Source organism: Lonchura striata, chromosome 13 (genome assembly GCF_050655825.1).
Source record: "Lonchura striata isolate lonStrDom1 chromosome 13, ASM5065582v1, whole genome shotgun sequence".
Lineage (NCBI taxonomy): Eukaryota > Metazoa > Chordata > Aves > Passeriformes > Estrildidae > Lonchura > Lonchura striata.
Genome location: NC_140715.1, coordinates 9,921,963 through 9,939,061, shown reverse-complemented (window position 1 = coordinate 9,939,061; position 17,099 = coordinate 9,921,963). Strand labels below are relative to the sequence as shown.

Below are 17,099 nucleotides of genomic sequence, written 5' to 3'. Positions count from 1 at the left end.
TGAATGGGTTTCATTCCAGACCAGTCTGTTTTCATTGCTCTTGGAGTTTTCATGGCAATGGTCTGTCAGGGTGATTATTTTTATTCACAACCAAGTTAGCAATTGCGTTCTTGCTAACACTATTATTACACTAAATTATCAGGAGAGCTTGAAGTCCCTGCTCACATCTGCTGTCCACTTTAGAGAGCAGAAATAAGGTCCCAGTGCTTCTAAGTTTGCAAGATATTGTCTGGAGGTGGAGTCAAGTGCATTTCTGTGTCTCTAAGTCTTCCTGACTTTATTAAGAAGCAGTTTGGAAAACAAAGAGCTGGGACCCCAGGAGAGCTGCTGAGAATTACTAGAGTGCAGAGATGAGGCAGGGAAAGCCTCACTTTGCTCCTGCAGAGGATGAAGACAAGAACATAGGTGTAGGTCCTTCCAACAGGAAGACATGGATTTGTTAGAGGAGGTCCACAGGATGTCACAAAGATACTCCCAGGGCTGGAGTCCCTCTGCTCTTGGGACTGGCTGGGAGAGCAGGGGTTGTTCAAGCTGGAGAAAAGCAGGTTTCAGGGAGACCTTAGAGCCCCTTTCAGTGCCTAAAGGGGCTTCAGGAGAGCTGGAGAAGGGCCTTGGACAAAGGCCTGGAGAGACAGACAAGGGGGAATGGTTTCAATCTGGTGGAGGTTGGCTTTATATTGGATATTAGGAAGAAATTCCTTCCTGTGATAGTGGTGAAGCACTGGCACAGGTTACCCAGAGAAGCTGTGGCTGTCCTATCCCTGGAAGTGTTCTAAGCCAGGTTGGACAGGTCTTGGAGCAACCTGGTGTCTAGTGGAAGGTGTCCCTGCCCATGGCAGGGGGCTTGGCTTGAGATGATCTCCAAGGTCTCTTCCAACTCAAATCATTCCTTGACTCTATCAGAAGGAAGCTGCATGTCCCACAGGGAGAGGGAGGAGGAGGAAGGGCAAAGGGCTGTGAGCTGCCTCAGCCCCTGCATGACCGTCCTGCACTGGGCACACCACAGAGCAGCCTGAGTGTGTGGAGCTCTTTACACAAGGGGATGCTTGCAGCAGAGCCAGCAAACTCCCTTTGACAAGGACTCCCCGGAGTGGTGACAAGTGAGGACGTGTTCCCTGCTCTTTCATGGCTGGGGCCCCCTGCACCTCTGCCCTCCTCAGCCTGTGTTGTCCCACTAGTGCACCCACTGGGCTCCTTTTAGGAACCTCTTGTTTCCCGTGCAGATGGAAACAAGAGGTTCCTAAAAGGGGTCCCTTGTCTGGGCCTGTCCCCTCTGTCATGTCTGGGTTCCTGGGTGAAATGGAATCCAGACTCCTGTGTTGCCTGTGCCTGTAAAATCCACGTGGCAGAATCACCTCTGATTTCCTCAAATAAATAATTAGCAGTGAGTCACTGCGTGGGGCCACCAGTGAGCTGAGACAAATTGGCAAAGCTTCATTAACTGAGGTACTCTCCAGACTAAAGCAAGCAAAGAGGCTGAGTGAGCTGCTTGTAGGAGCCGTGTGAGTGACTAATTCCACTTTCCTGCCACAGGGAAGGGCAGTGAAGCAGCTGCTCCCTGCACTGCTCCTCAGGATTCAGCAGCCGAGGTCAGCACTGCTGGCTCCAGCCTCTCAGTGTTGTTCTTCCAAGCCAGGACTCACAGCTGCCACCACCGTGAAGGTGGTGACAGGAATTTGGGGGATCTGCTAAAATGCCTCCATGCATTTCACGCTGGGGCACAGCAATTCAAACAGCTGGAAGGGGAGGAGAGGGCAGCAGCTGAAAATAAACAGTGTTTAGCTAGGGTGAGCACAGCCCAGTACAACCAAGTGATATAAACATGATATCTTCAGCATTTAATTGGCAGGATTCCTAATAAACAACTCCAATGACAACCTGAACTTGTCTTTTGCTGTAAAGACACCCTCTGATACCCAAAATGCTACAGTCTGAGACTTATAATGTCCCTTTTGGCTACAGTCACACACACAAAAGGCAAAAAATTTGCTAGTTAGGCTCAAGGAAAGAATAAATAAATAAAGAACAAATCCTTATGATCCTCTGAGTGTATTTCAAAAGTTAAAAAAACACATCCAAGCTGAAGATGCATTCATTTAAATGAAACAGCTTTATAAATTTATTAGAAACTCAGATTCTGTAGGACATTGCTGTTGTCCTGAATTTAATTCCAGCTGTAGATTTAGCAGTCAAACACAAATTAATCAAGATTGGTTGGGTTCACCTCTAAAGACACACAATACACTGAGAGTTATGTAACACATTTCTTAACAGGATCAGATTCTTTTTTCTGGTCAGCTTGTTATTAATAGTAGCACTATATCAACAGTGTAGACCAGCATACATACATTTGTAGCACCTGGTCCTAGAGCAAAACAGCAAAAAACCTCAAGCTAAAAAATATTTTTTAAAAACCTAATATTTTTTCCTTGGCAATCGCAGCAAGTGGAATATATGATTCTTTCCACATTAAGGAAAAAAAAAAGTTTCCTCAGCGTTATCCTGAAGTGAACTCCATTTAGGGCCCCAGCACAGCCCCAGCAAGTTAAAAGCCATCTTTCCACTAACTTTGGTGGGAACCAAAGATTTGTGAATAAAATGTTGGCACATCTTTAACAACACAGGAATTCTGTACTGAGTCCTTTAGGGAATAATCCCTTCGTTTAATGCAACAGAAATATAGGATTGTGTGTTAGTTATTGTCCGTGAAGAGAAGCAGGTGCTCCTAACGTGACTTCCAGATACTGAAGGAAATGGGAGACCCTACACAGCCTGTAAGTTCTGCAAGCAGGCTTTGTGTAGAAAACATCCACTACAGCATTCTTGATTCTCTGTGTGCTTTGGAAATACCCAACTGGAAGATCAGGGAGCACTGAGAGGAGCTGCCAGCCTCTCCAGGCACATTCCCCCTGGGCTGAATCCAGCTGCTCCTCCCAAAGTGGCACTGGCTCCCCAAGGCACTGCTAGCGCTGGGCACAGGGAGCAGGAAGGATGGGTTTCTATGAATTCACAGGATTGCAATTGGAAAGACATGGATCATGCTTTTGTCCCCAAAGGCCTCTGTCAGGTCACTTCATTTCTACATGTCTCAGCTTTGCAACCTGGAAAACAATTCTTCCTTCCCTCCACCTCTCAAGTTTTCCGGTCTCCATCTGTTGGCCCTGGAGTCACCAGGGAGAGGGACATACCAGTTCCTGCCTGGGGCCCGGTCTGTCATCAGTCCTGGCTTGAATTACTTCCAGGAGGACAGGAAGAAAAGCCAGGACTGCAGCTGACTCAAAGGGACACAGCAGGGTTGACAGAGCTGCCCCACTGACAAAACACTCCACCATTAGCCCTGCAGATGGACAATCATTGAATGATAGAATGGTTTGGAATGGAAAAGCCATTAAAGATCATGTAGTTCCAATTCCCTGCCATGGGCAGGTTGCTCTAAACACCACCCAACTGGCCTTGAACAGTTCCAGCAATGGGGAATCCACAGCTTCTCTGGACAACCTGTGCCTGTGCTTCATCACTATCACAGGGAAGAATTTCTTCCTAATGTCAAACCTAAAACTCTCCTCTTTTAATTTTAAACAACCTCTTCTTGTCCTATCACTATCTGCCTCTGTAAAATGTCGCTCTCCCTCTTTCTAATGAATACCCTTTAAGTACTGTAAGGCTGCAATGAGTTTCCCTAGAGCATCTTCTTCTCTAAGCTGAACAACTCTGACTCTCAGCCATAGAAAGGGGAACTATTGCCACAAAAAAAAATCTCCTTGCACTAAAAGCCCCATTCAAGAATATCCCACTCACACCCACCATATGATTTTATTCACCGTATGATTTATTTTGTATTATGATCATGGTTTATGATATGTTGTGTTTTGCTTCTGGGAGAGATAAAGCATTATTCTCAACAAAGCACATACATTTGCAAAATGCATGTTACAGGCATTTACACATCTAGCTGTACTGTGGGAAAGAGCATGGGGCATATCTGGATGAAAAAGGCCCATGAAATTAGGACTAAACGTGCTGTGGCATGAGAGTGACACACTGCTGACAGAACTGGGGCTTGGTGCCTCTATGGGACACACCATTACACCCTGTCAGGAAGTGTGTGCTGGGCCTGCCCAGGGTGGACACTGCATGAACACACCCAGCACCACCAAGCTCCTAATGCCCTGCAGCGAGATAAGCCAGGGCTGGGGGTCCAGGGAGACAGGAATGTGGGAATGGGGCTGGCCTCCGTGATAATATCTGCTCCGTGGTGGTCTTACAGGGGAATTTACTTCCAGCCAATGCAAAACAAATGGGGTGGTTTTATATGTCACGTAATGCTGGGCTACAAAAAGCAAAACAAGGGCAGGAACTTCATTATGCTGAGAAACATCCCTGTTTCATTAGAAACCAAATACACTTTGTCTTCAGTGACTATAAAGCAAATGCCTGGGAAATATCGCAAGCAATCCATTACTGCTCCTGGCCTGCTCCAAAAGCCACACTGACGGGAACGCTCACATGGGTTGGACTGGAGCCAATACAAAGTCTTTAGGGGCCCCTCAGAGCATTCAGCAAAAGTAAACCCCATTTAGGCTCCAGCTTCACTCAGAAATTTCATTCTCAGGCACTTCCAATTGGCCCGAAACGTTTTTTCTACACCCCAAAATTATTTGAGGGCAGCTTTGCAGGATGTATCACCTGAAACTCGTGTCTGGCTGTGAACACCCATCTAAAATGTCCTGTTGCTTTTAGTGAGTGGGTCAGCAGAGAAGGGACCATGTGTCCAACCAGGAAAACCCAAGTTTTATACCTAGCATCACAGAAGTGTTCCCATGCATGACAGGGCACAGCAGCCATTTGTTGAAAGCCCCCAGGTTGATGCTGGCTTAGAGTATATCAGGAATTGACCCTCTATGTTTTACACATCAATAGGAAATGTATTTTTTTTTTCCTTTTTAAAAGGGTCTTTAGCATCTATAATTAGAAGCTGCAAGCTTTTCATGCTGGGGAGATTTAAAAAACCATTGGGCTGACTATTGTAGGCACACAACTTCACACTTTCATTCTCCTGTGGTGATGGTTGCCAGCAGCCAAAGGTTGAGGTACCTGCATTTCCTACTGACACACCACCCAGGAATGCAAAGGAAGTGCCTGGGAAGGGCGATGGAAGAGAACAAGATTTCTTTATAAACTAACACGCCTCAAATGAATGTTCAAAGGAAATTACTTTAATTTCTTGCATAGAAAACTTTAGGTGAATGTGATTTGGTTGCCTGTGAGAGGAAAAAACATAAGACAGAAAAAACCTTCCTAATAACGCTTTATAGTGGAGCTACACAGTGCTGGGAGTGGGAACTGGGAGAAGGGGAAACTTCTAGATTTCTAGCTACAAAGAATCACAGAGCCATGGAATGGTTTGGGCAAGAAGGAACATTAATGCTTATCTCAATCCAACACCCTGCCATAAGCAGGGACATCTTCCCCTAGACCAGGTTGCTCCAAGCCCCATCCAACACTAGAACATGAAAATACATGAGGCAAATTGTTAGCTAGCACAAATCAGCAGAGATGAATACACTGGACACAACCACACAGGCTGACACCAGCCAGGGATCCAGCCTCACCAATCAGCCACCCACAAGGAGGATTACAGAAAAAAGGCCTCTGAAAACATGAACAATAAATTTGCCACCTGGGTATAATTTGTGGATTTTGGTATTTGTTTAGGTCATCACATATTTCCTCTCAAATGAAGCTGCCATAAAGTAGCTTAACATTTTGTCTAACATCAAACAACTCCATGAATAGAGATACATTAGCAGGAGTTCAGGTCAAACCAGAATCAGGCTTTGAGGTTTGTTTGGGTTCTGTGTCCTTCCTTCTCCTCCACTTGGGTGTGATTGATTCAGCAGCCAAAAGTCTCTTCTTGACATCCTGCCTTGAGCCAAGGCTCAGACATGATGGGGTGTTCAATTTTATCTCTTTTTAGCATTTTAGAGTGGGCAACCAAACCTGATGAGCTAACAGGAACCTTACATCATTACAGAGGGGAAAATTCTCTATGGGGCTAGGCTAAAAATACCACATTTGGTTGTCCAAAAGGAAAGAAAAAGTGTGCTTCCCTCAGCATGTTGTAACTGTTGAGTTGGACACCAGCTGTAAGGGCCTCTTACTCATTAATTCTGTCTTCACAGTCACAAAAATACAGAAAAGACCTAAAAAGCTGCACCACTCATTCAGTGAAGAATATTTTCCTGACAACACTGTCCAAATTTTTTTTTTGCCAAGTCCAGTGAAGGGATTTCCCCTATTTCCATTGTCAAATCCCTCACAGGAGCAGAAACTCTTGGGGATTTTTTCCTGTGGTATCTATTGTTGTCAGCTGGACTTCATCCCTGCCCGACATCACGGAGACGGTGTGTGCAGCCAGGGGGTCAGTGGGAGTGGTGGGATGGAGGCTTCGTGCTGGCTGGGGACAAGCTGCCAGCAAAGCATTTCCAAGTGAGTCATCAGCAGTTGAGCTCAGTGGCTGCAGATGCAAACAAACCTCTCTGCTGTTAACTCAGCTATGTGCTTGCTCCATCCCAGCCCCAGTTTACAAACCACCAAGATGCTCGAGCTTTCTGTAGCATTCCAAGAGCACTATACATCCCTCCCTCATAGAACCATGGAATGTTTTGGGTTGGAAGTCACCCTTAAAGCTTATCTAGTCCAATCCCCTGCCATATGCAGGGACACTGTCTACTAGACCAGCTTACTCGAAGCCCCATCCCACCTGGCCTGGAACACTTTCAGGGATTGGGCATCCACAGTTTCCTTGGGCAACTTGTGACAGGGCTTGAGCACCCTCCTGGGGAAGAATTTCTGCTAATATCTAATCTAAACTGACCTTGTCTTGGATGATTCGTGTGGCTGCAGTGTGGCTGGGCTGTAGGTTCCTAGGGAGCCGGGCGGGTGAGGGGCTGGAGCCATGCTGGGCTGCCTCCAACACTAACTCAGCAATTTCACTTCCTCTGCAAAGTGTGCTCTGAAGGATATTCCTTCTGTCCTCAATTATTTTTTCAGTCTCCTTTGGAAGAACAATAGTACACCTATTTGAAAAATTTTACCAAAGCACAACTTGGAATAATACCTGGGGACCCATAAACTAAAAATCTTCCTTGTACACATGTTTAAACTATTCATGCTTCTCCTGAGACATTCTGAACAGGCACAACTGACTCCACATCATGAAAACAGAAAAGCAAATGTCCACCCGTGCCAAGTATTTGTATTCTCTCTCCCTAGGCAGGAACACTGATGGTTTTAAAAGTAGTGCTGAAATTAAGATACTGAAGGAAGCAGTGAAAGGTTTTGGGGTGAACTAAAGCAAAACACCAGATCTTGGGCTGGGTGAGATTTTCCTGGGAGCAGGCAAGCTGGGGCCATGGCACAGGGCTGCACAGCAGGGCACTCTCTGGCTAAGCTCAGCAGAACCATTCACAGACTGATGTTAGGGTTGCTGAGAATAAATAGAGAGTTTTAGAGCACTGTGAAGATTTAAAGCCAACTTAAAAAAAAAAAAGAAAACAAGCTCATGTTAAATCTTTCAATTAGAGTCATGGAAGAATTTAAAAAGCTGAGTGATTCACTCTTCCTGCTAATTTTATGAGCATCAGAATTGCTAGGTTCTGTTTGATCTTGTAACACCTCACCTTGCATGCCTAAACATTCATAAAATATCCTATTCTTTGGCAACCAAGTGTTATTTTCTGTGGTATCTTTAACAGATTAAATACCTTTGGTGGAACATCATTAACTCTTTCTGCTAACTGTTATATCCAGTTGGACCTCTGGACAATTGATGGGACAGAAGAGGACCCTCAGTCCCTAGTGGGTTTTTCAGACACATCCATCATTTGCTTAACCACAGGAGAGTGAACTAGATTTGGTACAATTTCTAGCCTGACTATTTGTCTTGGAACTCGTTATTTAACCATTTGATGCCACAGTATCATTTATTTGTTAAACATCATTTATTCTGTGTGTGAGGACAACTTTGGAGCTAATGTTTGCAGAAGGCTCTTAAGTGTCTTGGTTAGAGAAGCAGATGGGTGCTATTTTCTTAATAATAAATTAAAGTACAGACATATTAATTACATAGTGTATATTCATTATATAGTGTAATACTGTGCTTGAAGCAGACAAAGAGTTCAATGTTAATAACATTTGCTTGTATGCTCCTTGGATTTTAAAATATTTTTATTATTTTGTCAGACATAAGGCATTTTATTCCATAGTCAGGTCATACCCTTTCCCAAGAAAAGCAGAAAAAGGCTGAAGAAGATAAGGGGCTGCATGTGTTAAAAAAGAAACAGTGAGACCTGACCCTTTTTTAGGTGGAATCCCTGGTGATCCTAATGCTCATTGGACACTTGGGATAATGACCAAAGTACTCATTGAACATTCCCACCATCACTGGTGGGATCTTTTCTATTGACATCACTGAATCTTGGATCAAAGTCTTCAATGCTGCTAGATAAGGTGCAATAGATTTTGTGCAATATCACCAAACAACCTTGCAGGTTCTTAAATATCATTCAGGTTCTTTAAGCTCCAAGGGCTTAAAGAACCTGAATTATATTTAAGAACCTACTCCAAATCATGTGACACAGCTCTCTCAGCCTAAATGAGTTGCCCAGATGGAGCTGAAGGCAGAGCTTTGGCCTGGCTGAGGCAGTTTCTGAGGAACCCATTTTGTTCCCTCCACTTCCTTGTGCTCAAGTGAATGTCAGACCTATTTCTCTGAGTAATGACAAATCCTTCAAAATACTTTAAAGGTTTAATTCAGGCTCAGCTTTTCCACAACCCAGTAACCGGATACTTGGAATGAGGGATAAAAGAGAATTAAATTAGCATTTGTGCAGCATCAGTTTCTTCAAGGAATATGCTCCAGAAGATATCCTGGGGCAATGTTCTGGAGAGAGCAGAGGAGCATCTTCAGCAGCAGGATCCTGCAGCTGATCAGCCACAAAACTAATGTGCTAAGAACCTAATAATAACAGAGGAAAGATGTCCTTGAACTTCTCTGAACAGAGATGTTGATTCATGTTCTACTCTGATTGCAGCCACCAGACTCTCAGTCTCAGCCCAGACCGTTCCATTTAACCATAATTTCAGTCCCCAGGATGAATGCCCCATGACAAAACCTGCCAAGTCTAATCTTGCTTGGCTGAACCCAATCCATGCAGCCGGCCAAGCAGGTACAGGAGGGGTGCTGAGGAACCAGAGGAGTCCCTTCATTGCCCACACAGCTCCAGCTGCAAAGGATGGGCATCTACACCCTGAAACAACAAACACGGGGGAAATCCAGACAGCTCAGACCTGGGGAAACAGGTATGGAGCTGTGGGCGGGTGGCTGGAGGGCCTGACAGATGAAAGGAGCAGTGATGGATGGTGTTGTAGCAACAGTCACTGCAAAGGCAGAAAAGGAAACAAAAGAAACAGGATATGGCTGTTTAAGGAGGCTGATATGTTACATTCCTTCAAGCATTTATGAATTCCTACTTATGTGCTAGAACATAAATATTGGCAATTACTTTGAATTATTTTTGCCTATTCAATAAAGTCACTGCCTGTGTTCAGGGTTTGGAATCTGCGCTGTTATATTTGTGAAATCTGGCTGCACAAGTGCAAACTTTGGGAATATTAAGAGAGATCTAAGATAAGACAGTAAATCAGAAGACCAATCTTGAATTGCTATAGCAATCTTTAAAATTCTATTGGCATGTTATTTGCCTGCTTTTGGTCTCAACTGGTGCCCAGGAAATTTTATCCCAGAAATGGCAGGATCTGGACACCAAAATATCTTAATTCTGGCCTGAGAGCCCTAGTAGTGAGATGAATGCTTATTCTATTTGTTTCTTTACTGTAACAAAAAAAAAAAAAAAAAAAAAAAAAAAGGAATAAGCTAAAGCCTATGACATAAGGAAGGAGTTTCTTCATTTTGTATTATTGAGTTTATTCATTTCTTGCTCATGGATGATGAATGCTTACTCTTCTGTCCAGTGTGAGCACCTCATAGCATTTCACCTCAAAGATCAAGCACAATATTTTTCAAAAGATTCTTGGAAATCCTTCTCTGATGAACTGAATTCAGGAAATAGTGAAAGTTCAAACTGTTAAACATACCAATTACACACTGTATTTTCCATGTCCTTCTAGGGGATGTTCCCTTCAGTCCCTAAGATGTGACATAAATGTGCATTATTGAGTAGAACCTTGGTGTGAGGAGATGCCTTGGGCCCCTATAGACACTTCTGCAAAAGTCCTGGAAGTGATGAAGAACGGCCTGAGTGGAGGGAGAAAGCATCTGCTCCAGGAGCTGAGCTGAGCTGTGTGCCTCACGTCCTGCCCTCACAGCCTGAGCTATGCTACCAGCATTGCTTTGCCCTTACCGTGCAGTTTACACTTTGCAGAGCACAGCCTCTTACACGAGATGAGGACTGGTCCTCTGGATTCTCCCCAGGTAGCTTATGGAACACCCTCAGCACAGCAGGAATGCTGTAATTGGGGTGAGACAGCAGCTGATGGACGGGGCTAAATGAATTCCAGCAGAACATACTGGGATAAGATATCACAAAATGTATCCCCTCTTTCTTAGCGTACTGTTTGTCCCTATCAGTTTAAGGCTGAATGAATGGGAGAACTCCTGTGAAATCCATCTACAGGGACCTTTGTGATCACTGAATATTAATGCTGGCGTCTGTGGAACTCAGCCTTTCAAAAAGAGTTAGTTTGCTGTACTTATCTCTGAACGATAAAAGGCAAACTCTCCTTGACCTGCATAAATTGGGAACATTCAGCTTAATTCTCTCCAGTTGTCTGCATTCTGGAGCCGTACAACACCCAAAAAAGGATGCATTACTGTAAACAGAGTCAAGAGAGAGGGTGATAAATGCTGAAATCCCCAGGAAAGGCTGGGGAGCTCTTTTGCTGGATAGGTACAATCACTTGGATTCTACTGTGTGAAAGAAAAATGTGCCAAATTTGTTTGCAGACTATAGCAACAGCTGACATCTGTCATGATTTCACAAGAGAAAAACCAACAAAATCTCAGTGTTTAGCTGCTCAGTGAAGTGACTCACATTAGACCAGAGGTTTTGACTTTGTTCTTCCAGGCACCGTTTCTGATGGGAAATCAATCAGTTTAATCCCATAATGGGAACAATTATCCTTGCAGAAAAAGCAAATCACTTGTAATCTCATCTTCTGCTTGCAATATTGTGCCAATATTTCTTTTGATTTTCTCAACTGCCATTCATGGTCACAGTGGCATGGCTGTGAAAAGGTTACAGGGTGAGAGCCAGGGTTAATCCTGCCCTTGTTGTCAGCAGCAGCTGAACCTGCCGGGAGGAGGTCATGCCCCTTCCAAGCAAACAGACCAGCTTCTTCCATCTGCTCCTATATTCCAGGCTTGCAGCTACACAAATGAGGTGAAAAAGACCCAAGGATTTGCTTTGGTGTGGCAGCAGTGAGTGTGGCAGGGCAGCAGGGCAGCAGGACAGTCCCCATGTACCTGCTCTGTGCTGCCTGGCTTGTCATGGCATTAGTCTCAGTCTGGGGATTAAGGTGAGAAAGGTCAGATGTGACCTAACAGGCACTTGCTCATCTGTTTGCTCTGACTTCTGAGATGGAAAGTGAGACTGACAATAGGGTGAACATGAAACCAATTCATTTTCCAGCAAAATTGGTAAGAAGGAAATACATATATATTTTTTTAAGTGGTTTGTTTGCAACATTTTGAATGCATTGTGACCTTTCTTTGAGCCCTGATGTCAGCCTTGTCCTTGTCCACAGCCTTCTGCAGAGCTGCCATTATCAAGGCCATGGTGTTGTTGAGCTCTGATGTGAGCTGGCCATGCTGTGTCATTACTTCCTGGTGCTCCCCTTGGGAAATCCATCACAGGCTCTTATCTTGTGTTTAGTCTGAAGGGTTGGGAGGTAGGGACTTGTCCTTGCTGCTTAGCAGGTCAAAAACCCCAGCACATGAAGTTCTGGTAGATAACTGGTAGCCTGATGAGCAAGACTCAGAATTACTTAGAATATTGTCTCACGAATATTTGCCAGAATAGAAGAATAAACTGTACTTTGTGTCAGACCCTGCTGCATTTTACTCTCTGAACAAAGGCATCTGCATCTTACAAAGGCAAAGGATTTACCTTTGTCTCTTTTGTGACTCTGCTCCTGCTGCACAGTGTTGCAAATCAAAGATGACTCTGACCCTGTACAGTGAAGTTTCTTAGTTTTTATAGACTCATCGAATGTTTTGGGTTGGAAAAGACCTTAAAGATCATCTTGATCCAGCACCCTGCCACAGGCATGGACACCTTCCACTAGACCAGGTTGCTTCAATCCCTTAAATTTCCAAAGCCTTGGGAGGCAGCTGACTTCTTCGCCTGAATGTGATTACAGAGAAGAAATTCTGCTGGAGGAAATTGATTTCTTTCATTACCCTAATGGTTTCTATCACAGCTGGATTTTTCTCTGTGGGATGCTTAGATCCATGAGACTAACTTCTTAGAAATGATTTAGACAAACAAATGAATTAAACAGAATTCAGAATGACAGTTCCCAACACTTGGGCATCTGCCAAGGAACTTTCAAAAGCCAAAATAATAACTCAGATCTGAGAGATCCTGCAAAGCCTATAAATTAAGTAATCCTTTGGAAACCTGCAGCTAAAGCTGCCATAGGGTTGAGATTTGCCTGTACTTAATCCAAGTAAGGAGTTTCAAATTTAATTGTTCACAGGATGTTGAGGCTTTGGAATTTTTTTTTTAACTATTAAGTAAAGGAATAAACTGGAACCCTTGAGAATCTGTTGTATGTGAATCCTCTTGGGATAGGAAGGCACCAGAAAGGACTAATTCAGGCAATGGAAATGGAAATTAATATCAAAAAAATCAAGGATTACTGATTAATATAAGGAAAGGAAAAGAGATTGTACTCTGAGAAACACTGACTACTGGGAGGGCAAATTGCACAAATGCCATGAAACATTGCTTGGAGTTTTTTATTCCCACAAGGATTTTGAATTAATATGATAAGCATCACTTTTAGGGACTTTTTCCAATCAAAAATATGAAGAGGAGTAACCAGCATTAAAAAATACAAATAACCATTCACAACAAATGATTTTCAAACACAAACCATGAGCCTCTGACACACAATTTTAACAGGAGTTTGGCTGTTGGCAAGGCAAACCCACAGGCTAATGGCTAGTTTGATGCTTAAAGCTGCTTTTAAATCATAGAACCACAGAATGCTTTGGGTTGGAAGAGATCTTAAAATTCATTTCAGTCCTCTGCTAGGGCAGTGACACCTTCCATGAGACCAGGTTGCTCCAAGACCTTTCCCACCTGGCTAGGAGTATTTCCAGGGATGGATAACTCATGACTTCAGCCAATGAAATGGCTCTAAGCAGAAACAGCCAGAGCCCTGACGGCAATTTGTACAAGCAAGAAAATCTCCTGACCTGAAGAACTATGAAGCCATAATGATGCTTTAAATCACTCTCATATGGACAGATGTTCAAAAAGCATTGAGGGGTCATTATCAGGACTCTCAGATAAACACAGACCTCTGCTAGATATTGGGAGGGTGACAGATGGAAAACGTGAATGTTCATTCAAAATAGGACACAAAGATCCATAGTTTACCCAGTTGGTTTGTGATAACAAAGGAAGGAAACTGAGAATGTCACTGGTGGCAAAGTAGAGCCTGAATGGAATAGTCAGAAAGAGAAACAAAGAGGTGATAGGTCTCTGGGGTGGAAAAATACTGGAAATAAATATCAATGAAAATATCAGGGAGGGGAAAGATAAAGTGAACAGAGTGATGAGATTGAATTCATGAACATGTTTGACCTCCCTTATGTGTGGTCTTTGTTAGAGCTTGCTGTAGGGTTTCAGCACTCAGCTGAAGAATGAGCACACTGGCAATACTGTATTTCAGCTGGATGTTGAGGCTTGCTCCCAAGCAAGGTTCAGCTGCTGTCGGTCCTGTTAATTTCTCTAAATTGGTTCCAATTAGATTTTAGAAATTACCTGAAATAGAATTGAAAAATTCTCATTGAGCAATCTGTTCTGGAGAAATGTGTCCTTGTCAGTGGGGGTTGGAATACGTTGACCTTTAAGATCCCACCCAACCTAAGCTATTCTGTGATTCTATGATTCTATCAAAGACAAAACCAGAAATTTATGACCCAAATTTTCATGGTTGAAGTGAGAGCTGACTGGGTCCTTTGTAGACTGCAGAGTCATGTTTGCTTTGCTCAAAGAAAGCACATGTGGAAAGGTGTGTGAGCAGCTGAGAGAACATGGGGTACCTGTGAACCATGGACCTCTTTAGCTAATGTTCTCATTCCTTGCATCCTGGGGAAAAACATCTATGACAGAGGGGTGAAAAATTAGTTCCTGATACAGTTCTGAATCCCGAGAGCTGCTCTGAATACGAACACTTTCAATCAGGAGCAATTCAAATGAATATAGTTTTCTTCATAGTAAAACAGTTTTTATTTCACACAGTGTAGTGTATTATGGAATATAGTCTCATTTGGAATAAACCCACAAATTTATACCAATTTGGCTAATTTTATTTTACTTGGGTTAAGTTTTAGATGAGGCATCAGTTCCATAACGAGTGATCTGGGCTGAGCATTCAAAAAGCCTTGAAGAGAAAGTGCCTTGGAGCCAGCAGTTTCCTGTCTGCTTTTGAAATGAACACTCTAATGTAGGGGATTTCTGTGTTTTGATCATCTCTTGCCTCTGCCAGCAAATTACTTGGAACCGCTGAAGCTTTGCTGCACAGCAGAGCTGCCCTTCACAGCAGGGTGCACCTCAGAACCCACCCAGGGAATGGAGCTCCAGCGAATGGCAGTGGGAAATGTTTGACTCTACAGAACTGTGGGTTTAGTTTTTTCCTCTTTTTTTTTTATTTTTTTTCCCATAGCTCTGGTTTATTTTGTTGCTACTTTCCAGTAAACTTAGTGCCCTTCACAGAAAGAATTTTTTATTTTCCCTCCTAAGAGGAAGGAGATGCCATTGCTGACACGCTGCATTTGTGCACATTTTTAACTCTGTCCTTCAGAGAATCCTCTTCATCACTGAACAGCAAGAGCAGGAGAGGTGGGACACAACCCATCCTTCAGCTCTCTGCAAGAGGAATTTTGCTGTTTGGCTGGGTGGGTTTTCTAACACAAGCAAGAAACCTCAGACCAACCTACTCTTAGGCTTCTGTAAACTGGGTGATATCATGCAGGAATAAGGAGGTATGATTCATCACCCAGACAAAAGTCAGCCTGTGTAGCCTCTGTTGGTGAAGGGAGGCATTTGGGAGGAACAAAGAGTAGGGGAAAGCTCTGCTGGTATTGGCTGCAGTTAGACCTCTCCTCTGTTGTGTTTCAGGTTCCTGACACAGCATGTAGACTGTACTCATGCTTATGTATCCCAAAGCTGCAGGACAGCTCAGGAGCCCATTTAAAAGTCACAGCTGTGACCCCTGTGCCGGAGCAAAGCCCAGAAAATGGGCACAACAATGAGCCAATCACACAAACCTTCCCATGTCACGAGCAAAGAGCATTCACAGCAAATGGCACATAAATCAAACTTGCAGAAACCAGGCAGCAAAAAGGTGCTCAATGAAACTGGACTTTTTAAACAATGAATCCTTCGTTAGGTTCTTCTATCAAGTGGGATATTCTGGTCCAGACCTTTCCAGGAAGAAAAGGAAATTTTACAGATATTTGGAGATTTTTTTTTTTTTTTTCCCGGCCTCTGAAGGACATGCTCTGCAGCTCTACTGATCACCCACCCCACCTCCAACCCACCACTGTATGCCTGCAAACCATCCCATTAAACACTCACTGGCAGCATAGACATCTCCACGGTGCTCCAACAGCTGTGCCACCAAGAAACTGAGATCCTCTGCAGTGCCAGGTGCTGCTCCAGAGACCCCTGCAAAGACACAGTAATGTTGGGGTACAATGGCCGTAAAGATACTCTGAGGGCTGGAGCACCTCTGCTGTGGGGACAGACTGAGGCACCTGGGAGCATTCAGCCTGGAGAAGAGAAGGCTCTGGGGACAACTGAGAGCCTCTTCCAGTGCCTAAAGGGGCTCCAAGAGAGCTGGAGAGGGACTTGGAGCATGGGCCTGGAGAGACAGAACAAGGGAGAATGGCTTCAAACTGATAAAGGGCAGGGGTAGATTGGATATTAGGAAGAAATTCCTCCCTGTGAGGGTGCTGAGGCCCTGGCCCAAAGCAGCTGTGGCTGCCCCATCCCTGGAAGTGTTCAAGGCCAGGTTGGATGGAGCTTGGAGCAACCTGGGATAGGTGGAAGGTGCCCTTGCCCACAGTGCAGGGTTGGATTGAGATGCCATTTCAGGTCCATCCCAAACGAAAACACTCTGTGATTCTGTGATTATTTTCTTAGAAGTTTATCTTTTGCCCAAGTGACGACCATGAGAGATTCACAAACTGCTTTAAACCAAATCTGATTATTTCCTTGAACCTTTTTCTCATTCGACAGACTTATTGTAATGAATAAAACAGTCACAACCAAACGTTTACTGACCTATTGCATCATTTTTCTTCCACTGCAGAGGATGAAACTGCAGTGAGGGGAGCTTTGAGCACACCGAACTTATGCTTTACTACTAGTAAAGTACTGCAGCTTCACCACTGCGAGTAGTCACTCCGAGCCCCACTTATAAAAGGATTCGGGAGGAAATCAGTGCCGAAGCTCCCCCACCGACAACCGAGCCGGGTCCATACTGCCCCCCGGCCCGCCCCGAGGGCGGGGTGTGCCGGGAGGCGGGCTCGGTCCGGTTCTGGGCTCGGTCCGGGCTGGAGGCGGGCTCGGTCCGGTTCTGGGCTCGGTCCGGTTCTGGGCTCGGGCCGGTTCTGGGCTCGGTCCGGTTCCGGGCCCGGTCCGTGCTGTGAGGCGGGCTCGGTCCGTGCCGGGAGGCGGGGTCGGTCGGTGCCGAGGGGCGGGCTCGGTCCGTGCCGAGGGGCGGGCTCGGTCCGTGCCGAGGGGCGGGCTCGGTCCGTGCCGAGGGGCGGGCTCGGTCCG

General features: G+C 44.6%; 1 long non-coding RNA gene across 2 annotated transcripts; it reads right to left on the bottom strand.

Moving 5' to 3' along the window:
• Positions 1-3,228: 3,228 nt before the first annotated feature.
• Positions 3,229-17,078, bottom strand: LOC146766169 (uncharacterized). Of its 2 annotated transcripts, none has more exons than XR_014958301.1 (3): positions 16,602-17,078; positions 15,894-15,983; positions 3,229-15,739 (listed from the first exon to the last, which is right to left on the bottom strand). It is a non-coding gene; the product is annotated as an uncharacterized LOC146766169 (long non-coding RNA). The 2 variants fall into 2 exon arrangements; XR_014958302.1 differs by having other exon boundaries at positions 3,229-14,075; positions 16,602-17,066.
• Between the last annotated feature and the right edge of the window lie 21 nt (positions 17,079-17,099).